This window comes from Ceratotherium simum, chromosome 17 (genome assembly GCF_057802395.1).
Source record: "Ceratotherium simum simum isolate JZ-2026a chromosome 17, ASM5780239v1, whole genome shotgun sequence".
NCBI lineage: Eukaryota > Metazoa > Chordata > Mammalia > Perissodactyla > Rhinocerotidae > Ceratotherium > Ceratotherium simum.
The window spans coordinates 44,521,871-44,540,989 of NC_141916.1; positions in this window are offsets into that span (position 1 = coordinate 44,521,871).

The following is a 19,119-nucleotide window of genomic DNA, read 5'->3' on the forward strand; positions in this document are numbered from 1 at the left end:
AGCCAATTCCTCATAATAAATCTCCATATGTGTATTCTACTGGTTCTATTTCCCTGAGAACTCTGACTAATACAGGTTTTGGTACTGTGGGGGGTCAGAATTGACCATCCCAAAATGTGTCTCTTTGCCTTGGCTTGATTATTTTTAAGAACAAAAGACTCTGAAAGAGACTTTGGCCTTCCCCCCAGCTGCCTAAAAGAATTTAAGATAAAAGCCCTGTCCCCAGGACAGGCCATCACCATAGATAACACTGGGTATTGGGTAGACTGAGGGTCCTTGCTAAGCTAATCCTTATCAGAGTTCTGTTTACCAAACATTTGCTTCTCCATTTCCACATGAATTCCCTTCCTCCTCTTTGAAGTCGAAAACCACTACCCTCAACCATCCTCCTTTGTCTTTAGTTGAAGATGCCATTTAAGATGACAATCTCTGCCATTCTGGCTGAGTTACTCAGTTTTCCTGGGTCTCTCTCATGTGTACATGTTATAAAGCTTTGTTTGATTTTCTCCTGTTATTCTGTCTCATGTCAGTTTAATTTGTAGCCTAGGCAGAAGGACCCAGAGGGTAGAGGATTTGTATTCTTCCCCTACAGAACTGAGAGTGGTTCTAGAGGAACAGAATGTTACAAATGAGTTTTTGTAATTGGTTCTGGAGTTTCTGGAATTGGCTGTCTAATCTGATTTGGAATTGGCTGTCTAACCTGATTAGATTTAAAGATGCTAATGACCCTGTACCTAGTAGTTAAGAGAGCACTGATAGTCTATGGCATGATCTGGCAATAGAGATATGCAAAGCATCTGCATTGGATACTCCTAATTATAAGAATCAAGAATCTAGGTAACTGTATATGATACTTTAAAATATTTTAGAAAAAGTAATGAATATAATGACATTGACTGGTTGCTGCTAATGTTGCTAGACAAAATACTGCAAGAAAAGAATGAGCTCAGGGGTTTGAACTGCCAGTTCAAGCACCACATAAATGACCTAAGAGTTTCTATGAGTGCCCTGAAGAAGATCCTTATCTCTTGTAGCTGCAGGGTTGAAATTGCTGGAAATCAAATGCAGAACCATCCTGTGACTGATTGAATTACAATGCAAGTTGAACTCCTAGCCTTGCAGAGTGTCTACTGTTAACATGAGAGCATTGATTGGGAATGAATGGATGTCTATAAATGGGAATTAGACCATGTGGAAAGACCCTGATGAAGCTGGGGACATTGAGTCTCTAAATTCTGATGAGCCTTTGCCAATGGAAAAGGCCTCCCCATTCCCAGTGGAATCAGCCTCCCTATCCATAATAGTATTGCCCTTTCCACTTCCCACTTCAGTCTGAGAGGATTCACCCTGCATTCCCTGAGGAAATTGTAATGGCCTCCCCTGAGGTAGTTGCCATCCAAGACAATGCTGAGTATCCTCAGGACAAGGTGTGACCCAGGAGGAGATATACTACACCCTAGAAGAGTGTACCTGAGTTTTCTAGTTTATACAGTCAGAAAATCAGAGAACATGTGTGGGTATGGATACTAAGGATACAGGATAATGGTAGAAGGAATGTAAAGTTGGATAAGGCAGAATTTATTGATATGGGTTCATTAAACCAAGATTCTGCTTTTAATGTTGCAGCTCAGAGAATTAGAAAGGGCTCTCTAACAGTTTGTTCAGTTGGTTGGCTGAAACATCAACCAAAGGTGGTCCACAGTGAGCAAACTGGAAAAGCCCAACCTGCTTTGGTTTAATGTATAGGAAGGGATTCAAAGACTTAGGGAGATTAGAATGTTAGTGTGGACTTGTTATTTAAGACCTACTCATCCACACTGGGAGGGTCCATAAGGCATTGGTAAAGCACCAGTACTATAAGAAATGAATTTGTGAGGGAGCCCCAGTATCTTTGAAGAACTTTGTGATCATTATCCTCTGTAGGCCAGACCTTAGAGTGGGAACTTCAGTCACTGAATTGGAAAACATAAATGCAATGAGAGTGATTAGATCCCAGGGTGGCAGGGCCCAAGTGGCAGCACTCAACCAACAAAGTCAAGGTAGGCATGATTACCATAATGTACAGAAGATCAAAGCAGCAATCAGAATAACCTGACTCATGCAGACCTATAGCATTGGCTGGCTGATAATGGTATTCTTAAATGAGAAATGCTAAATTCTTACTTGATCTATATAGGCAGAAAATTTCTGGTCAAATGAACAAAAGTCTAACCTGAATCATAAAAATAGAGTCACAGCCATTCAATTAATTCTCAGGCTTGGGCCAATTTATAGACCCAGAACCACTTTGATGAAGGGGAGGCCAGGTCCCCTTGAGAAATGACCCCAGCACACTACAGAAGTTTTATATTGTTAATTTTCCTCCTAGCCTTCCCCAAAAGGGACCCACTGCCTTTTACCAGAGTAGCTGTACATTGGGGAAAAGAAAATAATCAACCTTTTGGAGACTACTGGACACTGGTTCTGAACAGACATTGTGGAAACCCAAAATGTCACTGTGGCCCACAAATCTGGGTAGGGTCTTATGGAGGCCAGATGATCAATGGAGTTTCAGCTCAGATCTGTCTCACAGTGGGTCCAATGTGTCTCCAAATCCATCCTGTGATTATTTCCCCAGTTCCAGAATGCATAATTGGAATATGGAACTTAGCAGCCGATAGAATCCCCACCGACCTGTACAGTGAGGGTTATTATGGTAGGAAAGGCCAAGTGGAAGCCATTAGAACTGCTTCTACATAGAAAAATAGTAAACTGAAAGCAATGCTACATTCCTGGAGGGATTGCAGAAATTAGTGCCACCATCAAGGATGTGAAAGATGCAGGGGTGGTGATTCCCACCACATCCTCATTCGACTCTCTTATTTTGCCTGTACAAAAGACAGATATCAATACAAAAAAATTAAAAAATCACCAAAACACAAAGGAAGATGGCAAGAAAACAAAATACGGGCAAAAGAACTACAAGACTAACAGAAAACAAATGACCATAATAAATCCTTCCCAATCTATAATTACTTTAAATGTAAATGGATTAAATTCCCCAATCAAAAGACATAGAGTGGCAGAATGAATAAAAAACCAACAAGACCAGGGCCGGCCCCATGGCGTAGGGGTTAAGTGTGTGTGCTCTGCTGCTGGCGGCCCGGGTTTGGATCCTGGGTGCACACAGATGCACCACTTGTCAGGCCATGCTGTGGCGGCATTCCATATAAAGTGGAGAAAGATGCGCACAGGTGTTAGCCCAGGGCCAGTCTTCCTCAGCAAAAAAGAGGAGGATTGGCATGAATGTTAGCTCAAGGCTGATCTCCCTCACAACAAAAAAAAGAAACAAGACCAAATTATATGCTGTCTATAAGAAACTCACTTTAAGCTGAAAGTGAAGGGATGAAAAAAAGATATTCCATGCAAATAGTAACCAAAACAGAGCAAGGGTGGCTATATTTATATCAGACAAAATAGATTTTAAGTCCCAAACTGTCACAAGAGAAAAAGGAGGACATTACATAATGATAAAAGGGTCAATTCAACAGGAAGATATGACAAGTATAAATATGTATGCATCCAACAACAGAGCACCTAAATATATAAAGCAAACATTGACAGAAATGAAGGGAGAGATAGCAATACAATAATAGTAGGATACTTCAATACCCTACATCCAATAATGGATAGAACATCCAAACAGAAGATCAATAAGGAAACATAGGAATTGAAGAAGACACAAATAAATGGAAAGATATTCCCTGCTCATGGATTGGAAGAATTAATATTGTTAAAATGTCCATACTACCCAAAACAGTCTACAGATTCAATGCAATCCCTATGAAAATTCCAATGGCATTATCACAGAAATAAACAATCCTAAAATTTGTGCAGAACCACAAAAGACCCTGAATGGCCAAAGCTATTTTGAGAAAGAAGAACAAGCGTAGGTATTATGCTTCCTGATTTCAAACTATATCACAAAGCTATAGTAATCAAAACAGTATGGTATTGGCATAAAAACAAACACATAGATCAATTAAACAGAACAGAGAGCCCAGAAATAAACCCACACATACATGGTCAATTAATTTATGGCAAAAGAGAATATACAATGGGGAAAGGACAGCCTCTTCCGTAAATGGCATTGGGAAAACCAGATGTCCACATGCAAAAGAATGAAACTAGATTACTGTCTTACACCATACACAAAAATTAACTCAAATGAATTGAAGGGTTGAATGTAAGACCTGAAAAAATAAAACTCCTAGAAGAAAACATAGGTGGTAAGCTCCTTGACATTGATCTTGGTGATGATTTTTTGGATCTAACTCCAAAAGCAAAGGCAACAAAAGAAAAAATAAACAAGTAGGACTACATCAAACTAAAAAGCTTCTGCACAGCAAAGGAAACCATCAACAAAATGAAAGGCAACCTATGGAATGGGAGAAAATATTTGCAAGTCATATATATGATAAGAGGTTAATATCCAAAACATAAAAAGAACTCATACCACTCAATAGCAAAAAGAACCCAAACACTCCAATTAAAAAATGTGCAGAGGATCTGAATAGACAAAGAAGGCATACAAATGACCAACAGGCACATGAAAAGATGCTCAACATCACTAACCATCAGGGAAATGCAAGTCAAAATCACAATGATATATCACTCCATACCTGTTATAATGGCTATTACCAAAAAGACAAGAGATAACAAGTGTTGGTGAGGATGTGGAGAAAAGAGAACCCTTGTGCACTGTTGGTGGGAATGCAAATTGGTGCAGCCACTATGGAAAATAGTATAGAGGTTGCACAAAAAGTTAAAAATAGAACTACTATATGTTCCAGCAATTCCACCTCTGAATATTTATCCAAAAAAAGAAAAACACTAATTCAAAAAGATATGTGCACCCCTATGTTCATTGCAGCATTATTTATAATAGCCAAGATATGGAAACCACGTAAGTGTCCATCAATGGATGAATGGATAAAGAAGATGTGGTATATATATACAATGGAATACTATTCAGCCATAAAAAAGAATGAAATCTTGCCATTTGCAACAGCATGGGTAGACCTCAAGGGCATTTTGCTAAGTGAAGTAAGTCAGACAGAGAAAGAGAAATAGCACATAATCTCACTAAAATGCAGAATCTAAAAAAAACAAAGCAAACAACAACAAAAACAAGTTCATAGATGCAGAGAACAAATTGGTGGCTGCCAAAAAGAGGTGAGGGGTAAGGAGTAGGTGAAATGGCTGAAGGTGATCAAAAGGTACAAACTTTCACTTATAAAACAAATAAGTCATGGGGATGTAATGTACAGCATGCAGACTATAGTTAACAATACTGTATTGCATATTTGAAAGTTGCTAAGAGAGTAGATCTTAAAAGTCCTCATCACAAGAAAAAACAGGGAAAAAATACTTTTTGTAACTATATATGGCGACAGACATTAACTAGACTTATTGCGGTGATCACGTCACAGTGTATACAAATATTGAATCATTATGTTACGCATCTGAAACTAATAGAATGCTATGTCAATTTTACCTCAATAAAAAATGTAAAAATTTTTAAAATGCACCAGAAAAAAGAATCAGCTGTTCCTAAGAGAGTTTTCAAAATAAATAAAATTTATTCTTAAAAGAAAAAATAAATAAATAAATACAGAAACAAAAGACTTGAATAACACTACAGACCAAATAGGCTTATACAGAACACTGTACCCAACAGCAGCAAAATAAACATTTTTCTCAAGTGCACATGGATTTTTTCCAGGATAGATCACATGTTAGGTCACAAAACAAGTGTTAACAAATTTAAAAAGTGTGAAATTATGCCACATATCTTTTCTGACCACAATGCAATTAAGCTAGATATCAGTAGCTGAAGGAAAACTGGAAAATTCACAAATACATAAAAATTAAATAAAACACTCTTGAACAACCATTCGGTCAAAGAAGAAATCAAAAAAGAAAATTAGACAACACCTCGAGACAAATGAAAATGAAAACACAACATACCAAAACTTATGGGATACAGCAAAAGCACTGCTAAGAGGGACTTCATAACAATAAATGCCTACATTAAAAAAAGAAGAAAGATCTCAATCTAACTTTACATCTCCAGCAAGTAGAAAAAGAACAGACTAAGCTCAAAATTAGCAAAAGGAAGGAAATAAAAATGAGAGCAGAAGCAACTGAAATAGAAAATAGAAGACAATAGAAAACATCAACGAAAGTAAGAATTGGTTTCTTGAAAAGATTAAAACAATTGACAAACCCTTAGTTAGACTAACTAAGAAAAAAAGAGAGAAGATTCAGATAAACAAAACCAGAAATGAAAACAAGAAATATCACAATTTATGTTGCAGAAATTAAAAGGATCAGAAGGGACTACTGTGTACAATTAGACAGCAACAAACTGGATAGCCTAGAGGAAATGGATAACTCCTAGAAACATACAACCTACCAAGTCTAAGTCATGCAGAGATAGAAAGTCTGAAGAGACCTACAACTAGTTTGAAGGTTGAATTCGTAACCAAAACCTCCCAACAAAGAAAAGCACAGGACAGATAGCTTCACTGGTGAGTTTCACCAAACACTCAAGGAAGAATTAACACCAATGCTTTTCAAATTCTTCCAAATACCTAAAGAGGCGAGAACTCCTTAAGGTCATTTTATGAGGCCAATATTACCCTGCCAGCAAAGCCAGACAAAAACACCACAAGAGAAGAAAATTACAGGCCAATATTCCTGATAAATACAGATGCAAAAATCCTCAACAAAATACTACCAAACCAAATCCTACAGCATATTAAAAGGATCACCATAACCAAGAAGGATGTATCCTTGGGATGCAAGGATAGATCAACATATGGAAATCAATTAATTTGATACCCCACGTTAACAGAATAAAGGGTAAAAATCATATGATTATCTCAACAGATGTAAAAAAGCATTTGACAAAATTAACACCTTTTCACGGTTAAAATTCTCAACAAAGTAGGGATAGAAAGAAATTACCTCAATACAATAAGGCCATATATGAAAAGCCCACAGCTAATATCAACTCAATAGTGAAAAACTGAAAGCTTTTCCTCTAAGATCAGGCCTTGGCAAGGATGCCCACTCTCACCACTTCTATTCAACATAGTATAGGAAGCCCTAACCAGAGCAAATAGGGGAAAAAAGAAATAAAAGATATCTAAATCAGAAAGGAAGAAGTAAAATTTTCCTTGTTTGCAGATGACATGATCTCATGTACAGAAAACATCAAAGACTCCATAAAAAAAAAAAAAAACATTAGAACTGATAAACAAATTCAATTTTTGAATTTATACAAACAAAGTAAATTTTCAGGATACAAAATCAACGAAAATCAGTTCCATTTCTATAAAGTAACAACAAACTATAAGAAAAGGAAATTAGAAAAACAATCCCATTTATAATAGCAACAAAAAGAATAAAATACTTGAAAATAAATTTAAATAAAGAGGCAAAAGATTTGCATACGGTAAACTATAAAACATTAATGAAAGAAATTAAAGAAAACACAAACAAATGGAAAGACAATCCATATTCACGGATTGGAAGACTTAATATTGTTAAAATATCCATACTACCCAAAGCAATCCACAGATTGAGTGCAATCACTTTCAAAATCTCAATGGTGGGCGGAGTCAAGATGGCGGCGTAAGCAGACTCGGAACTCACCTCCTCCCCTCCTCCCGTGGACACAGCCAATTTACAACTACTGGTGGAAAAATTACCCCTGAGACAGAACTGAAAACTGGATAAGAGGAACTCCTGCAACAATGGACAATCCTAACTGAGGTGGAAGAGGCAGAGACTCCCTTCTGGAGAGGAAAAACGCCGCCTTCACAAGCCGCCAGCGTCACGGCCGCCGGGAGCAGCTCACAGGTACGCAGCCTCCCTGGAGGCGCAGGGCCCTGAGTCGGGGAGCGCCCCCACTGTGGGCATTTTGTGGACCAAGCACAATTGAGACCAGTGGCATAACATCTGACTTTGCCTGCTACTAAAGCATTGGGGAGCACCCCCAGAAAACCCGGTTCACAAAGAAACTAAAACTGGCTCTTAAAGGGCCCACGCACAAACTCACCCGTTTCAGAAAGCATCCTAAAATCACCAGGAAGAAAGGTGAACAGTGCTTCGGTGACAAGAGAATCACCTAATAGGCCCTGAGTGTATCTTGGTGAGGGGTGAGACCTCTCCAGGGACTGGGACATTGGCGGCGGCCATTGTTGTGGCCTGGTGTGGGCATGCTGACACAGACGCCATTGGAGTTCTCCCTGGGGCCTACTAGCCCAGGGTCTGCCCCACCCGCTAGAGCACCGATTTAATCCAGCTCAGCCAGGGCAGGCAGCCCTCCCTAGAGACTGGCCCCACCCAATAACAAGCCCTCAGGCAACGTGTGGGCCTGCATAGATTGGTGACTGGATTCTCTGCAGCCTGGCAACTGAGCCGACTTGAGCGGGGCAGGGTGTGCACAAGGAGCGGGTGGAGAGTGTGGGGCAGTGGCGGAGTGTGTGGGGCTCCCGCCATGGAGAGACTGGGTCCACTTGGGGAGTTCGGGGCGCTCACACAGGGCAGGACTGTGTTGACTGTGTGTGTGGACCTGTGGGCGGCAGGGCTTGTCAGCTGCAGAAAACTTGTGCTTCTCAAAGACCCAGATAGGAGGCTTGCCCCACCTTGCAAGGCCTGAAACAATTGGGTGCTCCTGTGCCTGAGGCCAGCCCCACCCAGCTGCAATCCTCAGAGAGCTGACAAGAGACCTAATAGGCTAGAGGCTTACAGCAATTGTAAGGCCCTGAGCCTAACAACCTGCCATCCTGGGGGACTACTCACTTAAAAGAAATACTGCAACACAAATGTGGTATTAGAACTTGCAGCCAAATGTGCTGGGGTTCCCCACATCTGATAAAGAGACTGAAGGGCCCACAACAACTACAAGCAGCTGAGCATTACAACAGCTGGCCAGGAGCATAACTCAGCCTCCCTAGGCACCTACAGGGAGAGCAAACAGGCCAGAACAGAAGGACACACGTAGCCCACATAGGGGTCACCCCTGGAACATTGAGAACTGAGGGAAGCACACTGGAAGCCTCCTAAGGCATCACTTACATAAGGTCACCTATCCAAGAAGAGGAGACGTAGCTGACCTACCTAATACGTAGACACAAGCACAGGGAAAGAGGCAAAATGAGGAGGCAAAAGAATACATTCCAAGTAAGGGAACAGGACAAAACCCCAGAAAAGGCACTAAGTGAAACAGAAATGAGCAACCTACCTGACAGAGAGTTCAAACTAAGAATGTTAAGGATGCTCACTGATCTGGGGAGAAGAATAGATGAACTCAGTGAGAATGTCAACAAAGAAATGGAAGATATAAAAAAGAACTAATCAGAAATGAAGAATACAATACTGGAAATAAAAAATTCATTAAAGGTACTCAAAAGCAGAGTAGAGGATACAGAAGAACGGATCTGTGAGCTAGAAGAAAGACTAGAAGAAATTACCCAAGGTGAACAGGTAAAAGAGAAAAGAATTAAAAAGACCGAGGACAGTCTAAGGGACCTCTGGGACATCAAGCGCACTAACATCCGTGTTATAGGTGTCCCGGAAGGAGAAGAGCAAGACAAGGGGGCAGAGAATCTATTTCAAGAAATAATAGATGAAAATTTCCCTAACCTAAGGAAGGAAACAGACATCCAGGTACAGGAAGCACAGAGAGCCCCAAACAAGATAAACCCAAAGAGGCCCACACCAAGACACATCATAATCAAAATGCCCAGAATTAAAGATAAAGAGAGAATCCTAAAAGCCACAAGAGAAAGTCAAGTTACATACAAAGGAAACCCCATAAGGCTATCAGCGGGCTTCTCAGCAGAAACCTTACAGAATAGAAAAGAATGGCATGATATATTTAAAGTGCTAAAAGGAAAAAACTTACAGCCAAGAATACTCTAGCCAGCAAGGTTATCATTCAGAATGGAAGGAGAGATCAAAAGTTTCTCAGACAAGCAAAAATTAAAGGAGTTTGTCACCAAGAAACCAGTGCTACAAGAAATGTTAAAGGGACTGATTTAAGGGGAAAAGAAAGACCACAAATAGGAAAACTTATCTATTTCTATAATTAGAACGTAATGGATACAAATACACAAAAAAGAGGTTAGATATGATATCAAAAACATAAAAGGAGGGAGGAGGGGAGTTAAGAGTACAGCTTTCAGACAGAGGTAAAACTAAAGTGACCATCAATTCTGTATAGAAGAAGAAAGGAACAGAGAAGGACAACTAAAATACTGAGAAAAAAACAAAAAGTTAAAAAAGGGCAGTAAGTACATACTTATCAATAGCTACTTTAAACGTCAGTGGACTAAATGCTCCAGTTAAAAGGCATAGGGTGGCTGACTGGATAAAAAAACAAGACCCATATATATGCTGCATACAAGAGACACACTTCAGACCTAAAGACACTCACAAACTGAAAGTGAAGGGATGGAAAAAGATACTCCATGCAAATGGCAATGAAAAGAAAACTGGGGTAGCAGTACTCATATCAGACAAAATAGACTTTAAAACAAAAACTGTAAAAAGAGACAAAGAAGGGCATTACATAATGATCAAGGGAACAATCCAACAAGAGGATATAACACTTGTAAATATCTATGCACCCAACGTAGGTGCACCTAAATATATAAAGCAATTATTAACAGACATAAAAACAGAAATAGACAGTAACACAATAATAGTAGGGGACTTTAACACTCCACTTACACCAACGGATAGATCATCCAAACAGAAGGCCAATAAGGAACAATTGGCCTTAAACGACACACTAGAACAGATGGACCTAGTAGATATATACAGAGCATTCCATCCAAAAACCGAAGAATACACGTTCTTTTCAAATGCACATGGAACATTCTCCAGGATTGATCACATATTAGGCCACAAAACAAGTCTCCATAAATTTAAGAAGATTGAAATAATACCATGCATCTTTTCTGACCACAACGGTATGAAACTAGAAATCAACTATAGGAAGAAAATCCGAAAAGCCACAAATACGTGGAGATTAAACAAAATGCTACTGAACAACGACTGGGTTAATGAAGAAATCAAAGAAGAAATCAAAAAATACCTGCAGACAAATGAAAATGAAAATACGTCATGCCAGAATTTATGGGATACAGCAAAAGCGGTTCTAAGAGGGAAGTTTATAGCGATACAGGCCTATCTCAACAAACAAGAAAAATCTCAAATAAACAATCTAACAATGCACCTAAAGGAACTGGAAAAAGAAGAACAAACAAAGCCCAAAATCAGTAGAAGAAGGGAAATAATAAAAATCAGAGCAGAAATAAATGAAATAGAGACCAAAAAACAATAGAAAAAATTAATAAAACCAAGAGCTGGTTCTTTGAAAAGATCAACAAAATTGACAAATCTTTAGCTAGACTCACCAAGAAAAAAAGAGAGAAGGCACAAATAAGTAAAATCAGAAATGAAAGAGGAGAGGTTACAACAGACACCTCAGAAATACAAAAGATTATAAGAGAATACTATGAAAAGCTGTATGCCAACCAATTCGACAATCTGGAAGAAATGGATAAATTCTTAGAATCATACAACCTTCCAAAACTGGATCAAGAAGAAGTAGAGAATTTGAATAGACCAATCACCAGTAAGGAGATCGAAACAGTAATCACAAACCTCCCCAAAAATAAAAGTCCAGGACCAGACGGTTTCCCTGGTGAATTCTACCAAACATTCAAAGAAGACTTAATACCTATCCTTCTCAAACTCTTCCAAAAAATTGAGGAGGGGGGGAAGCTCCCTCACTCATTCTACGAAGCTGACATTACCCTGATACCAAAACCAGACAAGGACAACACAAAAAAAGAAAATTACAGGGCAATATCACTGATGAACATCGATGCAAAAATCCTCAACAAAATACTAGCAAATCGCATACAACAATACGTTAAAAAGATTACACACCATGATCAAGTGAGATTTATTCCAGGGATGCAGGGATGGTTTAACATTCGCAAATCAATCAACGTAATACACCACATTAATAAAATGAAGAACAAAAATCACATGATCATCTCAATAGATGCAGAGAAAGCATTTGACAAGATCCAGCATCCATTTATGATAAAAACTCTGAATAAAATGGGTATAGAAGGAAAGTACCTCAACATAATAAAGACCATATATGAGAAACCCACAGCTAATATGATCCTCAATGGTGAAAAACTAAAAGCCATCCCTCAAAGAACAGGAACCAGACAAGGATGCCCACTCTCACCACTCCTATTTAACATAGTACTGGAAGTCCTAGCCAGAGCAATCAGGCAAGAGAAAGAAATAAAAGGGATCCAAATTGGAAAGGAAGAAGTGAAACTGTCACTATTTGCAGATGACATGATTTTATATATAGAAAACCCTAAAGAATCCACCAGAAAACTTTTAGAAGTAATAAACAAATATGGTCAAGTTGCAGGATACAAAATCAACATACAAAAATCAGTTGCATTTCTGTACACAAACAACGAACTAGCAGAAAGAGAAATTAAGAATACCATCCCATTTACAATTGCAACAAAAAGAATAAAATACCTAGGAATAAACTTAACCAAAGAGGTGAAAGATCTGTACACCGAAAACTATAAAACATTTCTGAAAGATATTGAAGAAGACACAAAGAAATGGAAAGATATTCCGTGCTCTTGGATTGGAAGAATTAACATAGTTAAGATGTCCATACTTCCTAAAGCCATCTATAGATTCAATGCAATCCCTATCAAAGTTCCAACAACATTTTTCACAGAAATAGAACAAAGAATCCTAAATTTTATATGGAACAACAAAAGACCCCGAATAGCTAAAGGAATCCTGAGAGAAAAGAACAAAGCTGGAGGTATCACACTCCCTGATTTCAAAATATACTACAAAGCTATAGTAACCAAAACAGCATGGTACTGGCACAAAAACAGACAAACAGATCAATGGAATAGAATTGAAAGCCCAGAAATAAACCCACACATCTATGGACAGCTAATCTTTGACAAAGGAGCCAAGAACATACAATGGGGAAAAGAAAGTCTCTTCAACAAATGGTGTTGGGAAAACTGGATAGCCACATGCAAAAAAATGAAAGTAGACCCTTACCTTACACCATCCACAAAAATTAACTCCAAATGGATTAAAGACTTGAATGTAAGACCTGAAACTGTGAAAGTTCTAGAAGAAAACATAGGCAGTATGCTCTTCGTCATCGGTCTTAGCAACATCTTTTCAAACACCACGTCTGACCGGGCAAGAGAAACAATAGAAAAAATAAACAAATAGGACTACATCAAACTAAAAAGCTTCTGCACAGCAAAGGAAACCATCAACAAAACGAAAAGACAACCTAACAATGGGAGGAGATATTTGCAAACCATACTTCTGAGAAGGGCTTAATCTCCAAAATATATAAAGAACTCATGCATCTCAACAACAAAAAAACTACCAACCCAATTAAAAAATGGGCAAAAGACCTGAACAGACATTTCTCAAAAGAAGATATACAGATGGCCAACAGGCACATGAAAAGATGTTCAAAATCATTAACTATCAGGGAAATTCAAATCAAAACTACAATGAGATATCACCTCACGCCCGTCAGAATGGCTATAATTAACAAGACAGGAAACAACATGTGTTGGAGAGGATGTGGAGAGAAGGGAACTCTCATACACTGCTGGTGGGAGTACAAACTGGTGCAGCCACTATGGAAAACAGTATGGAGATTCCTCAAAAAATCAAGGATAGAACTACCATATGATCCAGCTATTCCACTGTTGGGTATTTATCCAAAGAACTTGAAAACACCAATTTGTAAAGGTACATGCACCCCTGTTTTCATTGCAGCATTATGCACAATAGCCAAGACTTAGAAGCAACCTAAGTGCCCATCAAGGGACGAATGGATAAAGAAGCTATGGAATACTACACAGTTATAAGAACCGATGAAATCCAGCCATTTGTGACAATATGGATGGACATTGAGGGTATAATGCAAAGTGAAATAAGTCAGAGGGAGAAGGTCAAATACCGTATGATTTCCTTCATTAAGTAGTAGATAATAACAACAATAAACAAATACATAGGGACAGAAAAAAAAATCTCAATGGCAATTTTTACAGAAATAGAAAAAACAATTCTAAAATTCACTGGAACCACAAAAGACCATGAATAGCCAAATCAGTCTTGACAAAGAACAAAACTGGAGGCATCAAATTTCCTGATTTCAAAATATATTACAAAGCTACAGTAATCAAATCAGTATGATATTGGCATAAAGACAGACATATAGACCAATGAAACAGAATAGGGAGCCCAGAAATAGATCTACATTTCTGGGGCCAACTGATCCTCGACAAGGGTGCCCAGAGCACACAATGGGGAAATAATGGTCTCTTCAACAAATGACGTTGGAAAAACTGGATATCCACAAGCAAAAGAATGAAGTTGGACCCTTATCTTACACCATACATAAAAATCAATCAAAATGGATTACACACTTAAACATAAGACCTGAATCTGTAAAACTCCTAGGAGAAAATATAGAGGAAAACCTTCACGACGTTGGTCTGTAAATGATTTCATGGATATGACATCAAAAGCGCAGACAATAGAAACAGAAATAAACAAGAGAGACTATATCAAACTCAAAAGCTTCTGCACAGCAAAGGAAACTGTCAACAAAATGAAAAAGGAAGCTACAGAATGGGGGAAAATATTTACAAACCACATACTTGATAAGGAGTTAAACACCAAAACATGTAAGGTACTCCTACAACTCAATAGTAAAAAAAACTAATCCTTTGATTAAAATATAGGCAAAGGAACTAAATAGACACTTCTCCAAAGAAGACAAACAAGTGGCCAACAAGTATATGAAAAAATGTTCAACACCACTAATCATCAGGGAAATGCAAGTCAAAACCACAATGAGATATCACCTCCCACCTGTCAGGATGACTAGTATCAAAAAAGCGAAAGATAGCAAGTGTTAGTGAGGATGTAGAGAAATTTAAACCCTTGCACACTGTTGGTGGGAAAGCAAAATGGTGCAGCTGCTATGGAAAACATTATGGAGGTTCCTCAAAAAATTAAAAATAGAACCACTATATGATCCAGCTATCCACCCCTGGGTATTTATCCAAAAGAAATGAAATCAGGATTTTGAAGAGATGTTAGTACTTCTATGTTCAATGCAGCATTATTCACAATAGCCAAGATTTGGAAACAACCTAAACATCCATCAACAAACAAATGGATAATGAAAATGTGGTGTATACATACAATGGAATACTATCCAGCCTCATAAAGGAGGAGATTCTGCAATATGCATGAATGAACCTTGAGGACATTATGCTAAGTGAATTAAGCCAGTTAACAGAAAGTCAAATACTGCGTGATTCCACTTATATGAAGTAACACAAACAGTCAAACTCATGGAATTGAAGAATGGAATGGTGATTACCATGAGTCAAGGGGAGGGGAAATAGGGAGTTACTAATCAACAGGCATAAAGTTTCAGTTAAACAAGATGAATAATCTCTAGAGACCTGCTGTACAACACTGCACCCATGGTCAACAATAATGTATTGTAGGCTTAAAAATTTATTAAGAGAATAGATCTTATGTTAAGTATTCTTACAACAAAAAAAAAACAAATTTTTTTAAAAAGAAAGTTAAAAACCATATTAATTTCAATATTCAGACTTATTTAGATCTTGATTCAATAAACAAATGTAAAAAAATATGGGGTAATGAACACTGACAATATTTTTTTTTTTTCTGTCACTATGTGTTTGTTTATTGTTGTTATTATCTACTACTTAATGAAGGAAATCATCCGGTATTTGACCTTCTCCCCCTGACTTATTTCACTTTGCATTATACCCTCAATGTCCATCCATGTTGTCACAAATGGCTGGATTTCGTCGTTTCTTATGGCTGAGTAGTATTCCATTGTGTATATATACCACAGCTTCTTTATCCATTCGTCCCTTGATGGGCACTTAGGTTGCTTCCAAGTCTTGGCTATCGTGAATAAGGCTGCAATGAACACAGGGGTGCATGTACCTTTACAAATTGGTGTTTTCAAGTTCTTTGGATAAATACCCAACAGTGGAATAGCTGGATCATATGGTAGTTCTATCGTTGATTTTTTGAGGAATCTCCATACTGTTTTCCATAGTGGCTGCACCAGTTTGCACTCCCACCAGCAGTGTATGAGAGTTCCCTTCTCTCCACATCCTCTCCAACACATGTTGTTTCCTGTCTTGTTAATTATAGCCATTCTGACGGGCGTGAGGTGATATCTCATTGTAGTTTTGATTTGCATTTCCCTGATAGTTAGTGATTTTGAACATCTTTTCATGTGTCTGTTGGCCATCTGTATATCTTCTTTTGAGAAATGTCTGTTCAGGTCTTTTGCCCATTTTTTAATTGGGTTGGTAGTTTTTTTGTTGTTGAGATGCATGAGTTCTTTATGTATTTTGGAGATTAAGCCCTTATCAGATGTATGGTTTGCAAATATCTTCTCCCAATTGTTAGGTTGTCTTTTCGTCTTGTTGATGGTTTCCTTTGCTGTGCAGAAGCTCTTTAGTTTGATGTAGTCCCATTTGTTTATTTTTTCTATTGTTTCTCTTGCCCGGTCAGATGTGGTGTTTGAAAAGATGTTGCTAAGACCGATGACGAAGAGCGTACTGCCTATGTTTTCTTCTAGAACTTTCACAGTTTCAGGTCTTACATTCAAGTCTTTAATCCATTTGGAGTTAATTTTTGTGTATGGTGTAAGGTAAGGGTCTACTTTCATTTTTTTGCATATGGCTATCCAGTTTTCCCAACACCATTTGTTGAAGAGACTTTCTTTTCCCCAATCTATGTTCTTGGCTCCTTTGTCAAAGATTAGCTGTCCATAGATGTGTGGGTTTATTTCGGGGCTTTCGATTCTATTCCATTGATCTGTGTGTCTGTTTTTGTGCCAGTACCATGCTGTTTTGGTTACTATAGCTTTGTAGTATATTTTGAAATCAGGGAGTGTGATACCTCCAGCTTTGTTCTTTTTTCTCAGGATTCCTTTAGCTATTCGGGGTCTTCTGCTGTTCCATATAAATTTTAGGATTCTTTGTTCTATTTCTGTGAAAAATGTTGTTGGAACTTTGATAGGGATTGCATTGAATCTATAGATGGCTTTAGGAAGTATGGACATCTTAACTATGTTAATTCTTCCAATCCAAGAGCACGGAATATCTTTCCATTTCTTTGTGTCTTCTTCAATTTCTTTCAGAAATGTTTTATAGTTTTCGGTGTACAGATCTTTCACCTCTTTGGTTAAGTTTATTCCTAGGTATTTTATTCTTTTTGTTGCAATTGTAAATGGGATGGTATTCTTAATTTCTCTTTCTGCTACTTTGTTGTTGGTGTACAGAAATGCGACTGATTTTTGTATGTTGATTTTGTATCCTGCAACTTGACCATATTTGTTTATTACTTCTAAAAGTTTTCTGGTGGATTCTTTAGGGTTTTCTATATATAAAATCATGTCATCTGCAAATAGTGACAGTTTCACTTCTTCCTTTCCAATTTGGATCCCTTTTATTTCTTTCTCTTGCCTGATTGCTCTGGCTAGGACTTCCAATACTATGTTAAATAGGAGTGGTGACAGTGGGCATCCTTGTCTGGTTCCTGTTCTTAGAGGGATAGGTTTCAGTTTTTCACCATTGAGGATGATATTAGCTGTGGGTTTCTCATATATGGTCTTTATTATGTTGAGGTACTTTCCTTCTATACCCATTTTATTCAGAGTTTTTATCATAAATGGATGCTGGATCTTGTCAAATGCTTTCTCTGCATCTATTGAGATGATCATGTGATTTTTGTTCTTCATTTTATTAATGTGGTGTATTACGTTGATTGATTTGCGAATGTTAAACCATCCCTGCATACCTGGAATAAATCCCACTTGATCATGGTGTATAATCTTTTTAACGTATTGTTGTATGCGATTTGCTACTATTTTGTTGAGGATTTTCGCATCGATGTTCATCAGTGATATCGGCCTGTAATTTTCTTTTTTGTGTTGTCCTTGTCTGGTTTTGGTATCAGGGTAATATCAGCTTCGTAGAATGAGTTAGGGAGCTTCCCCCCCTCCTCAATTTTTTGGAAGAGTTTGAGAAGGATAGGTATTAAGTCTTCTTTGAATGTTTGGTAGAATTCACCAGGGAAGCCGTCTGGTCCTGGACTTTTATTTTTGGGGAGGTTTGTGATTACTGTTTCGATCTCCTTACTGGTGATTGGTCTATTCAAATTCTCTACTTCTTCTTGATCCAGTTTTGGAAGGTTGTATGATTCTAAGAATTTATCCATTTCTTCCAGATTGTCGAATTGGTTGGCATACAGCTTTTCATAGTATTCTCTTATAATCTTTTGTATTTCTGAGGTGTCTGTTGTAACCTCTCCTCTTTCATTTCTGATTTTACTTATTTGTGCCTTCTCTCTTTTTTTCTTGGTGAGTCTAGCTAAAGGTTTGTCTATTTTGCTGATCTTTTCAAAGAACCAGCTCTTGGTTTTATTAATTTTTTCTATTGTTTTTTTGGTCTCTATTTCATTTATTTCTGCTCTGATTTTTATTATTTCCCTTCTTCTACTGATTTTGGGCTTTGTTTGTTCTTCTTTTTCCAGTTCCTTTAGGTGCATTGTTAGATTGTTTATTTGAGATTTTTCTTGTTTGTTGAGATAGGCCTGTATCGCTATAAACTTCCCTCTTAGAACCGCTTTTGCTGTATCCCATAAATTCTGGCATGACGTATTTTCATTCTCATTTGTCTCCAGGTATTTTTTTATTTCTTCTTTGATTTCTTCATTAACCCAGTCGTTGTTCAGTAGCATTTTGTTTAATCTCCACGTATTTGTGGCTTTTCGGATTTTCTTCCTATAGTTGATTTCTAGTTTCATACCGTTGTGGTCAGAAAAGATGCTTGGTATTATTTCAATCTTCTTAAATTTATGGAGACTTGTTTTGTGGCCTAATATGTGATCAAT